An 18,511-nucleotide genomic window follows, 5' to 3' on the forward strand; every position below is an offset into this window, starting at 1 on the left:
GACCTAGCAAGAGCCCGTCCCCGTGTGCTGGGCCCTGTGCCGGGGGTTCCTGGTCCCAGGCTGTGGATGCAGACCTGTGGGAGGAGCCACAGAGCCTGGTGTTAACAGAGGCCCGAGAGCGTGTCACGGGGCTGATCTCTGGGGAGGTGGCATGGAGTCAGGGACACGGCCCTGAAGGGCTGACCTGGAAGTCAAGACCCAGCACGAGCCAGGAGAGACCTTTCAGGTAGAGAGGTGGGTAGGTGGGAGGACCCCCAGGGAGGAAGGGTCTTGGAGCCTTCCAGAATGGGAAGTAGGTCAATGGGAGCACGGTGGGCGAGAGAGGCAAGTGATGAGGCCGGGGGAGGTTGGCAGGGTCTGTTCCATGCAGGGCCCCCTGCACTGCACCAGGGGTCTGGGTGCTGTCCTCAGCTGGGACAGGTTTAAGCAGGGTATGGCCCCTGAGCTGCGTGTGACGATAGGGAAGCTGAGTTCCACCACAGGGGCTCTTCCACAGGCCCTGCCGCCCACCACACCCAGAGACCCCGTAACCTAGCACCAGGTTCCCTCTGACGTGCTCATACTGGGGGTCTGGGGTCTTACATGGGTGATGAGGGATTCTCACCACCACCCTGCAGGAGCCGTACAACTGATCCGGTTTGTACGCACCAGGAAACTAGGGCACAGAGAGGTTGAGCGATGCGCCTAAGCTCACCAGCCGGAGGACCTGCGTCGGGGTTTGGGCCGAGCCTCTCCTCGCCTTCAGGTCTCAGGTTCCCCGGCGAGGATGTTCCCCGGGAGTAAACGGCAGACGGCGAAAAACAAGACACGGCCAGTGATGACAAAATTGACCACAGAAGAAATTATGCAAGACACTGTGTTGTAAAACAAAATGTTTTTTTTAAAAAATAGAAATCTGTTTAGTAAATTGAGGGATCTCTCGTGTGGGAAGTTCCATGGAGGTAAAATTAAAGTTGACTGTGTTTTTAATTTTGTAAATGGGTTCGTACCGAGCCAGGAGCCTTCTGTATAATGAGTGTTTTAAGCAAACACACTCTACACGCCCGTAAATACCAGGAGACAGCAAGTCGACAATGTTACCAGGAGACTGCTGCTTTTTCTGGTGAAATATTAGACTTTTTTCACTGTCTTCCTTCGAACCAGGATTGGATCATTGTATCCCAGGATGAGCCCTCTCAAAGGAGATGCTGGCTTTGCAATGTTTTAAGGGGAGACCCCGGCAGATAAGGACACGTGGCTTCTGCTCTTGCTGTGGGTCCTTCCCTAAGCCAGCCAGGGCTGCCGGGCTCAGGGCTGACTCGGGAGGTCCCCCCTCGGAGGACGGGTGTGTGGACTGGGCGTTCACCTCTGAACCAGGAAAACGAGCATCTTTATTTGCCTCAGGAAAATTCCCAAATGTATCAAGTGGGAGTGGATTTGCCATCGCCAAGTGGAAGAATTTGGAAAACGCAGTGTAAACACGACATTCCCAACACTGCGAGGTGAGGGCCTGGACCTGGGCTCCGGGTGAACTCCTGCTGCGTCCCGGGCCGCCCCCTCCTGCAGCTGCTGGGGCAGACTCCCTCCCTGCGCCACGGCAGCCCAGCCTTCCCTGCCTCCTGTCACTCTCGGCAAAACACTCTGAGCTGATGCTACTGGGATGCACCGGTACAAACCGCAGACTGTGCGGCTCGCTGGGGAGTCGAGGCCGGGCCACGGGATGGGGCGGGGGCTCTGCAGTGGGTCCCTCACTCGTTGGCAGAAAAACCCTGCAGCACCAGGGGGTGGGGAGCGAGCCGTTTTAAGCCTGGCAGAGAGACCAGAGGATGAGGGTGCAGTGATGCACAGGAAAACCGACCTCAACCGCAGCACAGATTAGAGGCTCAAAGCCAACGAGAACAGCGGGAAGCCACCCAGAGGGTTCTCTCCCCACCCTCAAGGGAGCAGATAGGTGGGGAAAGTCAGCTGTCTTCACTGGGCCACTGATATCAGCCAAAGTCAACAGACAGGTGCCCTGCGTCCCAGCAGAAACGCCCCATCTCTCCACCACACCTGCTCCTCTCCACTCTCCACTCATCCTTCAAGTTCCACCTCCAGGAAGCCTTCCCTGACTGCTCCGGCCCACGGGGCACCTTCCTCTGAATCTGGGACACCTGCCGCCTCGCACCCACGTTACACCCCGTGGAGAACTACCCTCACTCTGCCATCTCATTCTGTGCACCTGGGTGTGCCCCCCGCACCGCCACGAGACCCTTCTCTGAGCCGATCACACCGCCGAACGAATCTATAAAAGCCACACAACAAACACGGAAACCCGGACAGCCTGCTCACCCGTTTATCAACATGGGTCCAGGTCAATAAGGAGAGGACGGGGCGCCGAAGTGGGAGGATGATTAAGACCTGCTGCTAAAGGGACAAGAGGAGCACGGGCAGAGAAGGCCCTCGGCGATGCCCGGCGACACGCAAACGACGCACAGCGCTGGGCATGGGGGCTTTGACTTTGTGCAAAACAATCAAACAAACAAAGCTGGATTTTTTTTTGGTTGGTTTTCTCTAACAACAAGCATGCATTTATGTTACTTAGAAAACCCTTTAATATATATTAAACTTAATGTATATTAATTAAAAACACGAGAAGCATGAAGGAGACAGTCACCAACGACGGCCTGGCGCAGGGGGACCCGTTGCTCTGTGTGGGGTAGGGGTGTTTTCCAGGATGCTGTGTCTCAGACTCCACTGAGCATGAGAACTGCCTGGGGAGCCTGTTAAGGCAGAAGGCCTGGAGGGGCCCGAGAATCTGCATTTCCAGCAAGTTCCCAGGGATGCTGGGTCTGCGGACCACACCTGGAGCATACCTGTCCTGGGTTTTGCTTACACGCTGTGTGCAACGAAATAGAGCAAATAATAATAATAAAAGAGACATGACTATTCTCCAGGGACCCAGGGCCTGACCGCAGGCCCAGCAGCCATCAGGGCCAGCCTGGGAGTGCCCCGAGGGCCACCGCTGCCACGGCCACCACGTGCAGAAACCGAGGACCTGGTTGGGAAGAAGCAAGATGCACGTGGTAGTCAGGAGCCAGTAGGGTCCCACAATGTGGCTTTTCCCTGCTCGTCAGGGGCAGCCCCAACGCCAGTCTGCCCGGAGGCCACCATGTGGCTGAGCCAGGAAGTGAGCACCAGTGGGGACTGCTCCAGGATGGACCTGGCCTGGAAGGGAGGTTTGTGCCAGGGCTCAGCTGTGCATGGACTCCCTTCCCCGCTCTGCTGACTGAGACATAAGCTGGCACATCCTACAAGGTAGATATTATTACTGCCATTTTATGAATGAAGAACCCATGGCCCAGAGAGGCTAAGTAACTTCACTAGGGACACACAGCTTGGACACAAACACAGCTCTGGTCAGCCTCCAAGGCTATGCTCTTATCCACTTGGCCACACTGCCAACCTGTCCTCAGCAGCCAGGGAATGCGGTGGATGAGGCCACAGCTCTGGGAGCCTCACTTGTTCTGGGACCATTGTTCAGGCCCTTGTCCTGCCTCTACCTGGGCCTCCCAACTGGCCCAACTTTCCCCCATCTCTGCCACCTGGGGAAGCTGAGCACAGGGGTACAGGTGACTGGCTCAGCCCGGCTGGGGCCACGCCCATGGAAGCCCCCCCACCCCAAGGTGGCTGGGAGCATGTCCACAGGACAGGGAATAACATCAAGCCAGGCCGTGTTGCTCCTGGAACAGAAAGCCCTTCTCCAGACCCGCGGGCTGCATCCTCACTGCTTACACTTGGCCCATCCTGCACACCCAGCCCTGCCCGGGTCTCCGGGTGGGGTTGGCGTCTGCCTGGGCCCGACGTGGAGGAGTGTCATAGGAGCGCTATTTGTTCAGTCCTGGCCATCTCCCATCACCCCAGCACGCACATCCCAACACCCCTGCCTCGGCTGTTGCATTGCTCCTGTCTGCTTCCTCTCCCGGTCCGGGCCTCCATCGTTTCCCTCCCGGCTGGATGCAGCCGCCTCCGCCCGAGCCTCCAGCCTCGCCCTCTCCAAGGGCCCCTCCACGCTGCAGCCGAGAGCATCCTCTAAGGACCAGACCTGGCGTGTCCCTCCCGGGGTCACGCTATCTGTGGTTCCTGTGAACCTCGGGAGAAAGCCCACCACGGAGCAGGGCTTCCGAGCCTGGCCTGATCTGACCCCCACCCACTCCCCACTTCCAAAGCCTCGGGGCTCTCACCAGGACTGTTGGGTTGATCCTCCAAGGTCCCCAGGGAAGCAGGGGCCACATCCCCCTTTCACAGCCCAGGAGCCTAAGGCCCAGGGTCCCACAGCCAGGAAGCAACAAAGCCAGGCTTGGAACCCAAGCCTCAGTCTGAGTTCGGGGGTTCGCCCATCCTCCCCCCAGGACAAGCTGGAGGGTTCTCCCTGTACGCCTTCCATCCTTGGGGCTGGGCCAAGGCCTGGGGAGGTTCACCAACTTGAGCTTGCTCAGGGAGGGGACCAAATTCCAAAAGGAACAAAGAGCTTCGAAAGGAGAAATGAGCGCACCCTGCACCCAGGAGTCTCTCTGCTCAACAGAGGAAGGAGAGGAGCTGGCAAACACTTAAGATGCCGGGCTTATCAACCCCCCTGGAGCAAATCCAAAGGGACTGAGACAATGCAGGGAAAACCAGCGCCGAGAAGAGCAGCAGAGCCAGGCTGAGAAGCACCCCGGCCACCTGGGCCCGGGGGAGCTGACCCGGTGAACAGACTCTGGGCCCCTTTCAGCTCGGGCCGGCAGTTTCCTGGTCACCCGCAGTGTGCTGGTGGGGCAGGCAGAAGCATCTCCACTTTCGCACATGGGGAGGCTGAGTGATTTGGCCAAGGTAGCCTGAAATCCACTCTCTCTGCCATACAGATGGCCTTTTACTGACCCACAGACGTGGACTTGCTACTTTGGAGAGAGTGGCAGGGCCGGGAGCTGTGCGGAGGACGGGACAAGGGCCCGCCGCCCTCTGCCTTGCCTCCTGCCTGGAGAGCCGGGAGTCACCGGTAATTGACTGCGAAGTAATCTCTCCCGCAGCCCCGCCCACTCCTCGCCCCTCCTGAGCCTGCAATAATTCCTAGTGGGATCGCACTGCCATCACTCTGCAGCGCAGGCCCGCGTGGCAGGAGCCCAGAGGCCTCTCCGTGGGAGTGAGTCCTGGCATCATGTAGCCTGGGCTGCAAGGCTGTGTGGCTCACATAGAACCAGCACCAGGAGTCAGCCACTTACAGCTGGCCCCCAAACATGCAAAACTGGGTGATCACTTGAGTGGGGAGTGGGGTCGACGGGACTGGGGTCATGAGCTCAGGTCAGCCCTGAGGTTCCAATACCCCTCTACACTCCCCAATACCTCGGCTCCTCCCAGCCTCGCCCACTCGGCTTGCGGCTTAGATGAACAGAGCTGCAACGGTTCATGGGGGGCATAATGGGATCCACTCCAGCATTTCTCAGACGAAACTGAGTCTAGAGGGGGGAGTGACTTGTCCAAGGTCACCCAGAAAGGTGGACAGAACTGGGCAGATAAGTCTTGGCACCTCCAGCTGTGCCCACCTTTCCCCTGAGTGGCCTTGTTCATGTTTCACGATGTGTCTAGGGGCTGGAAGCCTCAGAGGCTGGGAGGGGCTCTGTAGTGGAGAAGCTGCAGCACCTCCATGGGCCTCTGCTCTGAGCAGAGGGTGTCAGTGTGCTCCGGGGAGGCCAGCCGATGCTCCCCAGAATCCCCACCCCATCCCCATGCATCCCCCGGGGCACTGAGGCTGGGAAAACCTCAAGAGGCCTTCAAGAGGCCACTTCCCAGCTTTCCAGGTGAATCTGGACCAGTCAGCCCCACCCAAAACTCAGTGGATGGGAGACAAGAAGTCAGCAGGATCCGGGGCACAGTGATCGCCCTCTCCGTCTTTTTTATCCCATCGTGCGGGTGCTCAACAAACCACTGCCAAGTGAAGGAAAGAAGGAATAAACAAAGCCCCACAGGGCCCGAGCCCCAGCCTCAGGAGCGGGACAGATGCTTCCCAAGTTCCCAGCACCGGAGCCCTTTAGAAAGCATGTAGTCAGTGCACAAAGGATTCAGGCCAACCCCTCCCGCAGTCCAGGAGGGGCTTGCACCCACCTAGGTAGGTAGGAAGGCCCCTGGTCACCCAGGCTCCACCCTCAATGCCACTGGAAGAGGGGGAGAGTGGGAATATGCACGCATGCTTCCCTAGCAAGCCCGAACTTTTGGGGGTGGGAAGTTGTCACTGTACCTGGAACCCCCAAGAGCCTGGCCCGGCCTGGGAAGAAAGGAACACTGGGGAAGGCTGGCAGGGTGCCTCTCTGGCTCTCCTCAGCTCCAGCTTCCTGGGGAACTTGCAAGGGGGGAAAGCTGGGGCAAAGGCTCCTGGACACCCCCTTATCCCCGAGAATGGTCAGTGAACTTGCACCTCGAGAGTCTTGTCTCAGAGCAGCAGCCAGGAGACACACACTGGCAGGACCATTGGGCCCAGGAAGTCCCCACCTTGGGAGCACAGGACACTGAGTGGGGCGAGAGGGCAGAGCCAGGAGGTGGACAGGAAGTCTCTCCTGGATTTCTCATGTTTGGAGAGTCCCAGCTGGAAGACCCACACGCCAGTCTGGTGCTCCCCCTCCCCCCTTTTTTAAGCCGAGATTTCAAACAAGGGTGGGTGGCAGGTGGCAGTGACAGAGGCTGGCATGGCTGAGGCCAGCTCTACCACTTATTGGCTATGTGAGCTTGGACAAGTGACCAAAATTCCCTGAGCCTCAGTTTCCTCATCTGTCCAATAGGGCCAATGCCCCCTTTCTCATGGGTGTTGGGCACATGGAATGGATGATTATGCAAAGGTCAAGCACTGGGCAAAGTGTCTGACAGAAGGCAAATCTCAGTAAATGAAAAGTCTCAGCTCCTGGCCGCAGAAAGAATGGGGGCCACCTCCCCTGGGAAACTTTCCTCCCCAATTTCCCTCAAGCCCGGGCTGGGAGAGAGACGAGGCTTCCTTTGGCACAGTGGGTCCCTGGCCTCTCCCTCCGTCCCTCGCCGCCCACTTCGGTCTCCGTCCACAGAGGCGCTCTTTGAGGGCGGCCGGAGACGGGACGGGGGACGCCGGCCCCGCAGCTGCGTGGGGCAGGGACCCGGCGCAAGGCGGCGGGGGCAGGCTGCAGCGGGCGCTCAAGACTAGGTGGGCAAAGAGCCGGGGCTTCCCCGCCTGCGTCCTCTGCCCTCAAGCCTCGTGACCCGCGCGCCCGCTCGGCCCTTACCTTGAACCATGGGAACGGCGCTGCCCCGGCCGGCCGAGGACTTGGGCGCACGTGACGGGGCGGTCCGGCGTCCGTCCCGGGCAGGGTGCAGCTAGTAGCGGCCGCTCATGCCCAGGCCACGGCTGCGGCGCTGCTGGGGCCGGGCGGGCGAGGCGGGCGCTGGAGAGGCCCCGGAGGTCCGCGGGAGGCGACTGCGTGCCCAGGCGGGAGCCCCCTGCCAGCTCCCGCTGAGGCCACGGCTCCGGACGACCAGGCTGGCTCCGTGCGAGCGGCACGCGCGCGGCTCCAGCCCAGTCCCGGGCGCGGGGCGCGCGCTGGCGGGGAGGGCGCGCACCCGAGCCGGCGGGGAGCGCGCGCGCCGTCGTCGGGGGCGGCGGGGAGCGGCCCGGGAGCTGTCCCTGGTGCTGACGGCTCGTCTGCTCCGGCCGAGGCTGTGCGACCTCCTTCCCCGGCCGGGGGGGCGTCTCCCCCAACCCCCTGCCCCGCGCCCTGCGGGGCTCCGGTTGCTCTTTCCCTGCTTTCCTGGGGCTCCTCGTTTCCACAGCGTTGGGATTTGGAGTCAGACCGAAGCTACTGCTGCTGGTCAACAGTGCGAGCTTGGGACAAGTCCCTTCCTCTGGGCGACTCAGGTCCTCACCTTCAAAATGGGCCCCAGCAGTGCCTGTGAGGTTGGTCTGAGAATGGAATTCAACGAGGGCTGGGGGCCTGGCACACCATGAGCGCTTAATAAATGCTCCCCTTTATCACAATCTGTTTCCATTCCCTTGGTTAGCAACCACAGAGCCAGTGAGACGAGGGGCAGAGCTCGCTCTGCTCCGGGCTAGGGGTGTTTGGGGCTCAGTAGCTGCCTTTGAATCTCTCGGGGCATCAATAGTGGAAAGGAGCACACCTCTTCCTTGGGACCCCAAAGCACCCAGTTAGGCCCAATGGCCAGGCGTGAAAGCGAGGCAGATCTGGGCTGGATACCAGGGAGAACTCTCCGTCAAAATGTCCCTCCACCTGAAGAGATGCTCTAAGGGGCCGTGAGTGACCTCTGTTACTGCAGATACTCGAGAGCAGGCTGCAGCCACAGGGACCTGGGACCAAGAGAGGTCTGGAATTAAAAGGCTTTGAGTTAGAATACGTAAAACGTCAGAACCGTGTCTGGCACGTTGAAAGTGCTATGTGAATGTTTGTTTTATTGACACTTAAGTTCTCTTTGAGAAGCTAGACCCTGTTACTTCACCCCCACTCTAGAGATGAGAAGACTGAGGACAGACAGAGGGGGATAAAGTGACCTGCTCGGAGTCCAATCTCACCTTACAGACGAGCTGAGGACAGAAGGGTATGAACTTGCTTAGAGCCAAGAGGGCGAGTGCTACAAACCAAACAGACAGAATCCAAACGTCCAGCCTGCACCCCTCCAACCCCCCACTGGGTCTCCTAGCAAAGCTCACTGCCCAGTTGCCCAGAGCTATTCAAGCCATTTTGACAGTGGAGAGTTTCCTTATAACAAACCAGACAAGTAGCTCGTTCTTCTTAACTAATGGGAAGAGCCGGTGCCTGCCGAGGACCTCTGTCCCTTCCAAGCAGGATAATTAAACGTCACCTGCCTCATTTCCTAAGGGACCGGCGGCTGTGCTTGATTCATTAATTAACTGTAGGCAGTCCCTGCTTCCACCAGGCATGATAAACATCACTCGTTATGTGCTTAATAGTCTCTAGACGCAAGGCTAAACACCTTGGCGGCATTGTCTTGGTTCTCTCCACAGCCCCTGAGGCAGACACTGTTGTCACCCCAAGTTCGCAGGCGAAGAGTTTAGACCTCAGAGCGGCAGACTGGAGTTGAGTTGGACTGACTCCCCAACACGTGCTCCCAATACCCTCCTTCCAGATTTTCCACTTTCTCCCCAACCTGGGAAAAACGATGGAAACATTAATAGGAATTCCATATAAGGAGACAGAGAGAGAGAGAGAGAGAGGGAAAGCCAGGAGAGAGACACAAACCAGCCAGCCAATCCACGCCCTAGGAGTTGGGACAAAAATCCTTTAAATCAACATTTTCAGTCAAAATCCCCATTATGACAACTGAGCAACTAGGTTTTTTTTATTTCAAGATTGCTTGGATCCTTGCAAATGTGTGCCAAGAATTTTAAGAGGAGCATCACTGCCAAACGCTCTCTTCACCGTCCAGCTCCGTGGCCCTCCACTTCTCCCCTCTACTTTTCATTCACACTCTGCAGGATGTCGTCCCTGTGGGTCCAGGCAGCTGCAGACCTCCGGAGTCAGCTCAGGCTCCAGAGCTCCTGACCTTGTGAAGCGCTGGTTTCTTTCCCGTGCTGTGCAGAGAGCTGGGCCCTTGGTGCTTGTGATGATGTAGCCCGAGCCCATTTTATTTAAACCAGGACTGAATATTCCCCACAATGTAGGGTGGGTGCATCTCTTAGCCTCACTTTACGGATGGTAACAGAGGGGTGAAGTGCTTACCCACAGTCACACAGCCAGCAAAGTGGTGGCTGCACTGAACAGATTTCATTTGAATAACGATGCCCCGATGGTCACCACCAGACTCGTTCTTTGTGTGACCAAAACGTGACCTGATTTTAAGCAAAACCCATTTCCAAAAGTAAAAAGATAGGGGGGAAAATGAGGAGTCACTGGTCTGACTTTATAGAAACAATTCACCACCAGGTTTCCTTAAATAGCACGTTCTCCTGATGCATGCAAAAAAGGGCTAGAGCCACACACAGTTCTCTCAGGTTGGCAAAACAGGCTCGGGGGCGGGAGGAACCGCTTCACGCCACCCTACTGCTGTTCCTTCCAGTACAATATGCTTTCAGTTGCGTGGCAACTTCAGGCTACGGTGGCTACGATGTCCCCATCACCAGCATCTTTCCACAATATGGAGCCTCATGGACATAACTCAAATCTAACAGATGGCCAAGTTGGTTGAAAAACCCCAACATGCCGGAACACCCGTGGCAGTTGATAGGGGTTCGTTTTCCACTGAGCGCTGATGGGGCTTTTGTAAGATGGGCCCGGTGCTGTATCTTCACGTCCATATGTGTCTTGGGGGCAGATGTGGGCAGTCCCTAGGAGAGGGGCCGGGGCTCGACCAGCATCTTTTCTCCCTAGGGCTCTGCAAATGCACGTGCTCGACGACCTGACCTAGAGGGAAGAACAATAGTAGTGATGAGGGGATCGCAACCTTCTAACCACAGCCACACATAAATTCAGATGCAGTGAATTAAGCTCTTGGGACCGAGCCTCATCTGCTGGGAGAAGGATGAGCCAAGGACTTGAAGAGTAAAGTTTCTGCCAGGATCTGGAGAGTAACAGCAGACAGCCTTTCCACTTCTCTTTCTGGGAACCTTCAGGAGGGGGTGAGTTCACCATCCTCAGACGAGTCCAAGTAGTGGCTGGCCAGCCACTCATGTCAGAGACGAGCTGGCTGAGCTGGCCCCAGGGGACCCTTCCAGCCTGGGATGTCCATGAGAATTCAGAAGGAGCTACTGATGGCCACTCAGAGTGGGCACCCCGATTCCCCGGCCTCTAGTTCAGCTGCCCGGTGGGTCTCAGGGCGCCGAAAGGAGCCCCATGTTGAGTCTTCTAAGTTCTCCTCTCCCCAACAGGCACTGGGCCAAAGGCCTGAAGGGGCTGCTGTTTCCACCAGTGTGTACTTATGGAAACTGCCCGTGCCTGGGGGCGACTGCTAAATTAACCTCTGTTTGGTCACTGAATTTTCTTTTCCCAGTCTGGACTGCTGAGGGGTGTTGCCGCTGATTGAAGGGGCCCCGTGGTGGGTCCTTTTATGTCCATGAACCTGTGTCTACTCAATTCCAAATCGTCTGTCCAGGTCAAGCCCATTTCGAGAATGGATGAATTTTTTTCAATCTTGAGAGATGGGCAAAGCCCCGACACGGCGATTACTGCGTGACATTGGCTAGGCAGAGTGTGCTCATGTCCTAGATCAAGGGCCTGCGATTGGGCATCTTTTGGACGTGACCAGGAGAATAACGAGGCATCAAAGTGTGCAAGAGAGAGGGAGAACAACGGGGTTAGACAGCCAGGCGTGCCGGGGGACGAGAGTGGGCGGGCGTGTGGGTGTGCATGTGAGGGTTCGGGCACACACGTGGCATGTGGGTGTTCCCGTTGCCCTGGTTTGGAAAGACAGTCTCGTCTGTTTGAACAGAAATTACTGATGGTTTTTAATTACTGCAACATTTTAAAACGTTGTGACAGCAAGCTTGATATGTGCATTCTTTAAGAATCTTCAAGGATGATGGATGAGGAGGAGACGGTGCTGAGTGAGGTGCTCGGAATCAGTCAAGGGTCCCTCGGGGCTCCTTACGTGGATCACAGTTCATCCTGACAAGTCCTGACAAGGTGGGGGAGGGTGACGCGTGGTTTCCTCCATTTCAGGGGTTTGCTCCTTTGGAGAGGCATCAACTGGAGCTCTCATGATCTGATCTTTACTTTTCCAGGCAAACCGCTTCCCCCAGCTGGAGCGAATCCAGGTAGTGCATTCGTTCAATCATTCATTCATTCATTCACTCATTCACGTGCCACCCACTGTGGTTGCAGAGACAAAGGTGAAAGGCCCTGTAATCTGGGAGCTCAGAGGCGGGAGAGGTTGCCGGTGGTTGACGAGACAGGGTCCCCCGAGTCAGGTGGAGCCAGACCCAGCTCTGTCCTGTGGTCACCACGATTTATGGAGGGTTTATCTTTTAGCTCTCCTGACAGCCCTGTGGGACAAGAACGATTCTTCTATTTTACCCATTTTACAGTAGAGAACCTGAGATGTGCGGAAGGGGAATGGCCTGCCGACGCTGCGCCGTGGCCAGGACCCGTCTCACTCCGGAGTCCGCACTGAGCACGGCCTCTGCTCCCCTCCGTCTGGCCTGCTAAAAAATAGGAGATAAAAGTAAAGCAGTGCCTGTTTGGACTACGCAAAGCTAAAATTAAAACGATCTCCCATAACCCGTCTGCTTCTATTAGCACGGACTGGCGCAGGATGCTGTCTACTGCTCATCTCAATAAGACGATGAAGATGGAATACCCGCTGTGACTGACACTTGCAAACATCATGACCCAACAACAAGATGTCGTGTGAGGCTGGAGCCCTTTCACTGCAGCAGAGAGAGAGCTCTTCCTCCCCTCGGGACAGTCTTTGAGAAGATGTCGTGTGCCCTTCTGCCGCCCAAGGCCCTACAGCTTACGACCTTCTCTGGGCACAAAGACTGAACACATGGACTCGGCCTTGCTCTCCTGTCAGAATCCATCACTGCCACCAGCCCCCGGTGCCCTGGCTGACGATGGCAGATTTGGATCGGGGATGAGCAGGAGGGAGGGCGTGGGAGGAGAGAAAGGGGTGGAACAGCTGGCAAGCAGAGATGAGCACGGCAGACCAAGGCCGAGGCCAGTGTTCCGGGGTGGGGGGTGCAGGGGTGAGGCGTGGGTGCTGAGTCTCCCTCCTGCCCTGGCCTTGCCGCTGCCTGAACCCCTCCTCCGGGTGGCCTGGGTCGGCCCAAAGAGTAGCAGCTATGGTCTGGGCTCCAGCGAATATTCCCACTGCCCGGAGTCAGTCTCCGCATGGCAAAGTGGGGAGCGATGCATGACCCCCTTGTAGTCCCCCAAAGAAGCCTGGAGGACAAATTTCATCCTCAGCCTCCCCGCCCGGTCCCTCTCTGTCCAGCACCTGTGCATTTTCTTCATGGCCCTGCTTCCCCGGCACCATCTCACTGTTGACTCGTTTGCCCTCTGCCCCCTGCACTGGGATGGGAGATCCACAAGGGCAGAGCTTTGTCTCTCTCGTTCACCACCTCCCCCTGCCAGCCACAGCAGCTGTTGGTTGAATGAAGGAAAGACCTTCCACATGAGAAAGCATTTGCTTGAGGCTCTGCGCTGGTCCTAGATTTTCAGCACCCAGGCCTGGGGGTGGCAGAGCTTCCCTCTGCCCCAGATGCCCACTCTGAGACGCTGGGATCGTGATTCTTCCTGTTGGGTGATGAGGAAATGCGGCAGCAAGGGGCACGTGACTGGCAGGGTATAGGGTCAATGAGCTCAGGGGTGACTCCTGGCCCAGACCCCCTATCCCCTCACCGGGTTCCCCAGAGAGGAAGGGCAGAGCCGGTCTCAGCCCCCTGTCCTGGGGACGCTCAGCCCCTGCAAGACCCCTAAGGGGAGCTGCTCTCTCCCTAGTCCATCCCACACGTGTCCTGAGCTCTCTCACAGCCACAGACGCCAGAGAGCCCCTCCCTGGCACGAACCCTGCTGGCTGCCCCGCTTCACCTCCTGGATGGAGGGCAACCTCAGCTGTCAATGCAGGCTGGACCCCTGCCCCTCTCCAGGCCTTAGGTCAGCCACACCCCAGGACTGGCCCTCCCCAGTGTATGGTTTACTTTCACATCTCACTGCCTTTGCAGGTCCCTCTCCCAGAGATGTTCCTTCTACCCAACCCCATCTGACGAACTCCTATGCACCCTACAAGGCCCAGTTCGAATGTTGCAGCCTCCAAGACACCAGGAGGGTCAAGGTCCTCATCCTTTCTGTGCTCACTTAACACTTTGATCAAAATTCTAACATCATCTTTTCTGCAATTGTTTAACTCTATTTGAGCATAAGTACAGAGGCTGAGTCAGACTGACTTATTCATTGAACACCTACTGTGTGCAGGCCCAGTGATGTGTGCTGGGATACAGGGGTAAACAGGACATGCCCAGCCTGCCCTCTCAGAATTGACCATCGAATGGATTTGCTGTCGCCTCCTCTGTGCCTATGACAGAGTCCGGCCTGCAGGCTGCACTGGTCCAGAATTTGGACCTGGGGATATAGATCTGGTGGTGGCCACACCGCAAAGCCCCCAGTGCCCTGGGAAGCATGGTGGGCAGATACGGGCTCGGAGGGGGACAGAACGGGGCTCTATCCTGGCCCTGCTTACTATGTGGGTGAACACAGGCCCTTTGCTCAGCCTCTCCAAGCCTCAGTTTCCCCATGTGCAGTTCTGAGCTACACAATTCTGCTGACCTTGTGGGGTAAGGGTGAGGTGATCCTTGGCTCCCCCAGGTTAGGCCAACCCAGCACTGATGCTCCGTGAACACAGCTGGAAGAAAAGGCTGGGGCCGTCCTGGCAGCAAGGGCTGTGCTCGCACCAACTCCCACCTCTTCCTCCCGGGGGTCTGGCCTGGGGGCTGGGTGCCGGTCTCTGGAGGCCCAGTCCTGCTGGCTTCACGCATCCTGAGGGGGCGGATAGGGGGGCTTTGACCAGAGGGCCTCTCTGCCTCTGATGGAGCCTGGAGGGGGGCTGGCATTTCCCCCTTGGCCCCCTGCCCATGGCCTTGCCCACTGGCCACCCTGTAGCCTTGGGTGCACCCCTCCACAGCCCCGCCCGCAGGCCCTCCCTCCTTCTCTGGGCTATGGAAAGGCCTTTGCATTCTCCGTCTTCCCCTTGGCAACGCTCTGGCTCCAGAGGCTGGGGGCGGGGAGCAGTGGCGCCCAAGGCTCTGGGGAGAACATCTGGAGGCTCGTTAGCATGCGGTGCAGAAATGGGGCGGCCCTGCGCCTCCAAACCAGGGCCAATCAGTGTGCAGCTCCCAGCCCAGGCCGGTCTCCACACTATCGATCTGCTCTCAGCAGCATCAGCAAACGTGATGGGGGAAGGGCCAGCCATGGAGCCTGCCCTCCTGTGCCTTCCACCACCATCCTGGGTCTCGTCACTGATGCATCATCACCCTGAAATGAGGGGCGCATGTTATAGAGGGGGATGACCTTGTCAGGGGGAGAGAGCTCTCCCTGTTGGTGGTTCCTGCCCCACCACACCCTCCACGCCCCCCTTCTCAAAGCCTAGGGTGTATGGTGGCTCCCGCGTAGGGGAAGGGACTCCCTGGCCACTGTCCTCGTCAAGGTACTATAATCACACGCAGCACCGTAGGCTGCCGACACCTGCCAGCCTCCCCACTGCACCCACCTCGTTTGCTTTGCTCTGTTCTGTTTTGGTGAGAGTTTGGGGGAGTTATGTGGCCACAAGACAAACAGAATAGTGGCTTGTGTTTCACACGGGGCCTTCGCGTGCTCTGAGACCCTGTGGCATTTGCGAGATGCCCAATTCTCCCTTGGAGGAGCCAGGACCGGCATTCTGCAGCCCCCAAGCCTGTGCCTCCGTTGGGGATGCTCTCAGGGGGCTCCCACCCCATGGGCCAGGTGTCGGGGCTCTGGCTGGGGTGGGCCGTGCTTGGGCTGAATGTCAGTCCCCTCCCCTGAAACCTGGCACTGAGATCCCCCCACCCAGGGCCCCCTTTACATGTAGTGGCGTGCAGCCCATGAGAGTGGACGAGAAAGCGAACAGTGGCTGCTTCCCGCATGGACGTCAGCGACAGTCTCCTGTGCCGTCCTGGCTTGGCCAATAGGGGCTCCCACAGGAGGTGAGTGGAGGCCAAAGGGGAGAGAGGTCAGGTCGGGCGTAGACCCCTGGCCTCCTCTCTGCGGGGCTGTGTCAGTGGGGTTGTATCTCTCCATGTCACGTCCCCCTCCTCTGACCGAGCTCTCTCCTTGGGCCCCATCCCTTCAGGCCTTCGAGTGGGAACCACACCTGGGTACCACACTTCACCTTGCCCACTTCTTCAGAAAAGCCCCTTTATTAAACCCTCCTAGAGCATTCTAATCTCAGTGACCTGGCGTTTTCCCTCTGGGACCCAGTCCGATGTGCCCTCCTCCCAGCCACACTGGACAAGGACTGGCTCCCTGCATCCTCACCAATACTGGATGTCATTACTCTGTACAATTTCTTCTGATTTGTTGGTAGAAAACTATACCTTGCAGGCTGACCTTGACTTTTCCTGCCTGCTGATGAGATTAAGAATCCTTTCACACATCTGCTCACAGCATTTGCCCATGTTTTCCATTCCTGAGTCTTTGTGGCTTCATATTGATCTGTAGATGCTCTTTATATACTCAGGATATGAATTCTTCATCTGTTTTATGGGTTGCAAATATTTCCTTCCAGGCTGGTGTCTGTCTTCACCTTGGTTCAGGTTCTGTCATCGTGCTGACGCTGACGGTTTTCATGGGGGGTACAGCTGTTGAGCTTTTCCTTTGGGACTTCTGCGAGGCTGATAAAGGTCCACGATATTTTCCTTACTGTTTGTGCAATTTTGATTTCTATGTGTAGTTTTTAATCCATCTAGGTTTTTTGTGGCTATGAATTAGAAGTTTACCTATTTTTGTTTTTATTTTGTTTTGACACTTGAATGGCCAATTGTCACCTGTTTCCTATTAAACTGCAAATCACATTCGGCCACAAATCATGTTCCATAGATGCAGGGGTCTGTCTGGGTCTTTGGCTGGTCTGTTGATCTGTCGCCTGTCCCTTCACCAGCATGTAGCAGATACAATTTTCACGGCTCCGTGGAACCACTGTCACCCAGACGTGCGGGGCGCCTCTCAATGTTCTTTTATCTTGCCGTCAAAACGTTCTCATTTCTCTTCTGAATGATCCGTATAATGAACTTGTGAGGTTGGGGATCCTTTGGGGGCTTCGATCAAGACTGGATTGAATTATAGAGTAATTTGAAGAAGCTTGACACTTGGAGAGGTAGAGCCGCATGGCGGAGACTTCAGGACCAGGAGGCCTGGGTTCAAATCCCAGCTCTGCCACTCCCTCAGCTGTGTGCCCTTGGACAAGTTGCTTGACTTCTCTGTGCCTCTGCTTCTTCACCTGTAAATGGGGCAATACTAACACCAATACCACTCATAGGGTTGGTGTAAAAAATAAAGGAGCTGAGATACGTAAAGCACAAATTAAATCTCTTTTAAGAAAAATCATGATTGCATTTACTACTAGAAAGGAAAAAAAATGCTGCCAGTTAAGCTGTGATATGCCCTTGATTGTAAAGTATATCTCGTTTCAGAGACGTTCAAACGCAAAAGGTATGTTTATTAGAATCGATAGGAGAGAGTACAGTCTTTACAACATTATGATTTCTTCCCATCAAGCAGTCTGGTTTTTATCTGTATTTCTTTAGGTTTTCTTTATTTATCTTCAGGAAAACTTTATAGTGTTCTTTACATAAGCTCTTTAGGGTCTTCAATAATTTTTAGGAGATTAAAGGGGTCTCAAGCCAAAAAGTGTGGGAACCACGGCTCTGTAGATCAGAAAGGCAGGGAGAGCTGAGGGGCGTCCTGAGGGGGCTGCAGCGGCCGCTGGTCAGTCCACACCTACTGCTGACCGCAAAGACACGGAGAGACCCTGGCTGACCCATCAAAGTGTGCTGAGACAGTCTTCAGCAGGCGGCCTGCGGGCGGGGACACAGGCAGCGCTCAGGGACGAGCCGAGCTGTGCAGCCCCCCAGCCCCGCGTCCCCCGCCGCCCGGGAGGCCTGGCGAGTGTGCAGGACAGAAACGGCCGTCAGAGACGCGGATCCTGAAGCAGAGGGCTGAACCAGGGCTGCTCACTGACACTCGGAAAATTCCACTCTGCAGATTCAGGCGAACCCAATGAAGATTTATTAGGACAATTACGAGTTCAGCAAGTTGGCCAGATACAAAATAAACACTTTAAAAAATCAATGTTTTTGTCCTCATTACCGTAACCCAATTAGATATATGATGAAAAATCGATTTAATTTGAGGACAGGTACAAAGGGGGCTTAACTGAACCTGTGATATCTATTTATGTTTTAAAACTAAAGCAAATATGACACAATAAACACAGAGAAGACCTGGGTGGTGAGCACATGAATATTCGTAGTGTCCCTCTTTCTCTGTATTTTTCTTATGTTTGAACTATTTCATGACACAAGAGGACGATAGATCCTGTTCCTGAGAGCAACAAAATCACCCAGACCTCACCCTATAGCCTACTAGATTTTATCTCCCCATCACTTCTTCTCCCCTTTGTCTTCCTCTCTCTTGGGTTAAGATCTTTGTTTTGTTAGACTATACCCTTGGGTGATTCTTTCAGAAAGAGGGGTAGCGGTAAAACTCCTCTCATGTTTGAATGTTTTTATTTCGCTCACAAACCAGAATGCTGGGTTTGGAAGGAAAGATTTCATAACATCTCTCAGAACTTTGAAGGAGAGATCCGTGTCTCCTCTCACTTTGTGTTGTTATTAAGAAGATGACTGACGTGGATCATACTCCTCCGCAGGTCATCCCCCGTCCCCCCCCCCCCCACTCTGTTCTCGCTTTTGCTCTCTCATTCTCTCTTGCTCTCTCTCTGGGAGCGTCAGGATCTTCACTGTTTCTGGAGATCTGGAAACGTCCCACCACGTGTCTAGGATGGGCTGTGGTCACTT

The 18,511-nt window shown here is 56.1% G+C and overlaps 1 protein-coding gene across 1 annotated transcript in view; it reads right to left on the reverse strand.

Moving 5' to 3' along the window:
* FAM163B (family with sequence similarity 163 member B) overlaps positions 1–7,406 on the reverse strand; it is a 32,384-nt gene extending 24,978 nt beyond the window's left edge. The window contains exon 1 of the mRNA XM_046671153.1: positions 7,242–7,406. The gene's annotated coding sequence lies outside the window, so the exon portion shown is untranslated. The remainder of the gene's footprint in view (positions 1–7,241) is intronic.
* Between the last annotated feature and the right edge of the window lie 11,105 nt (positions 7,407–18,511).

Source organism: Equus quagga, chromosome 1 (assembly GCF_021613505.1).
Source record: "Equus quagga isolate Etosha38 chromosome 1, UCLA_HA_Equagga_1.0, whole genome shotgun sequence".
NCBI lineage: Eukaryota > Metazoa > Chordata > Mammalia > Perissodactyla > Equidae > Equus > Equus quagga.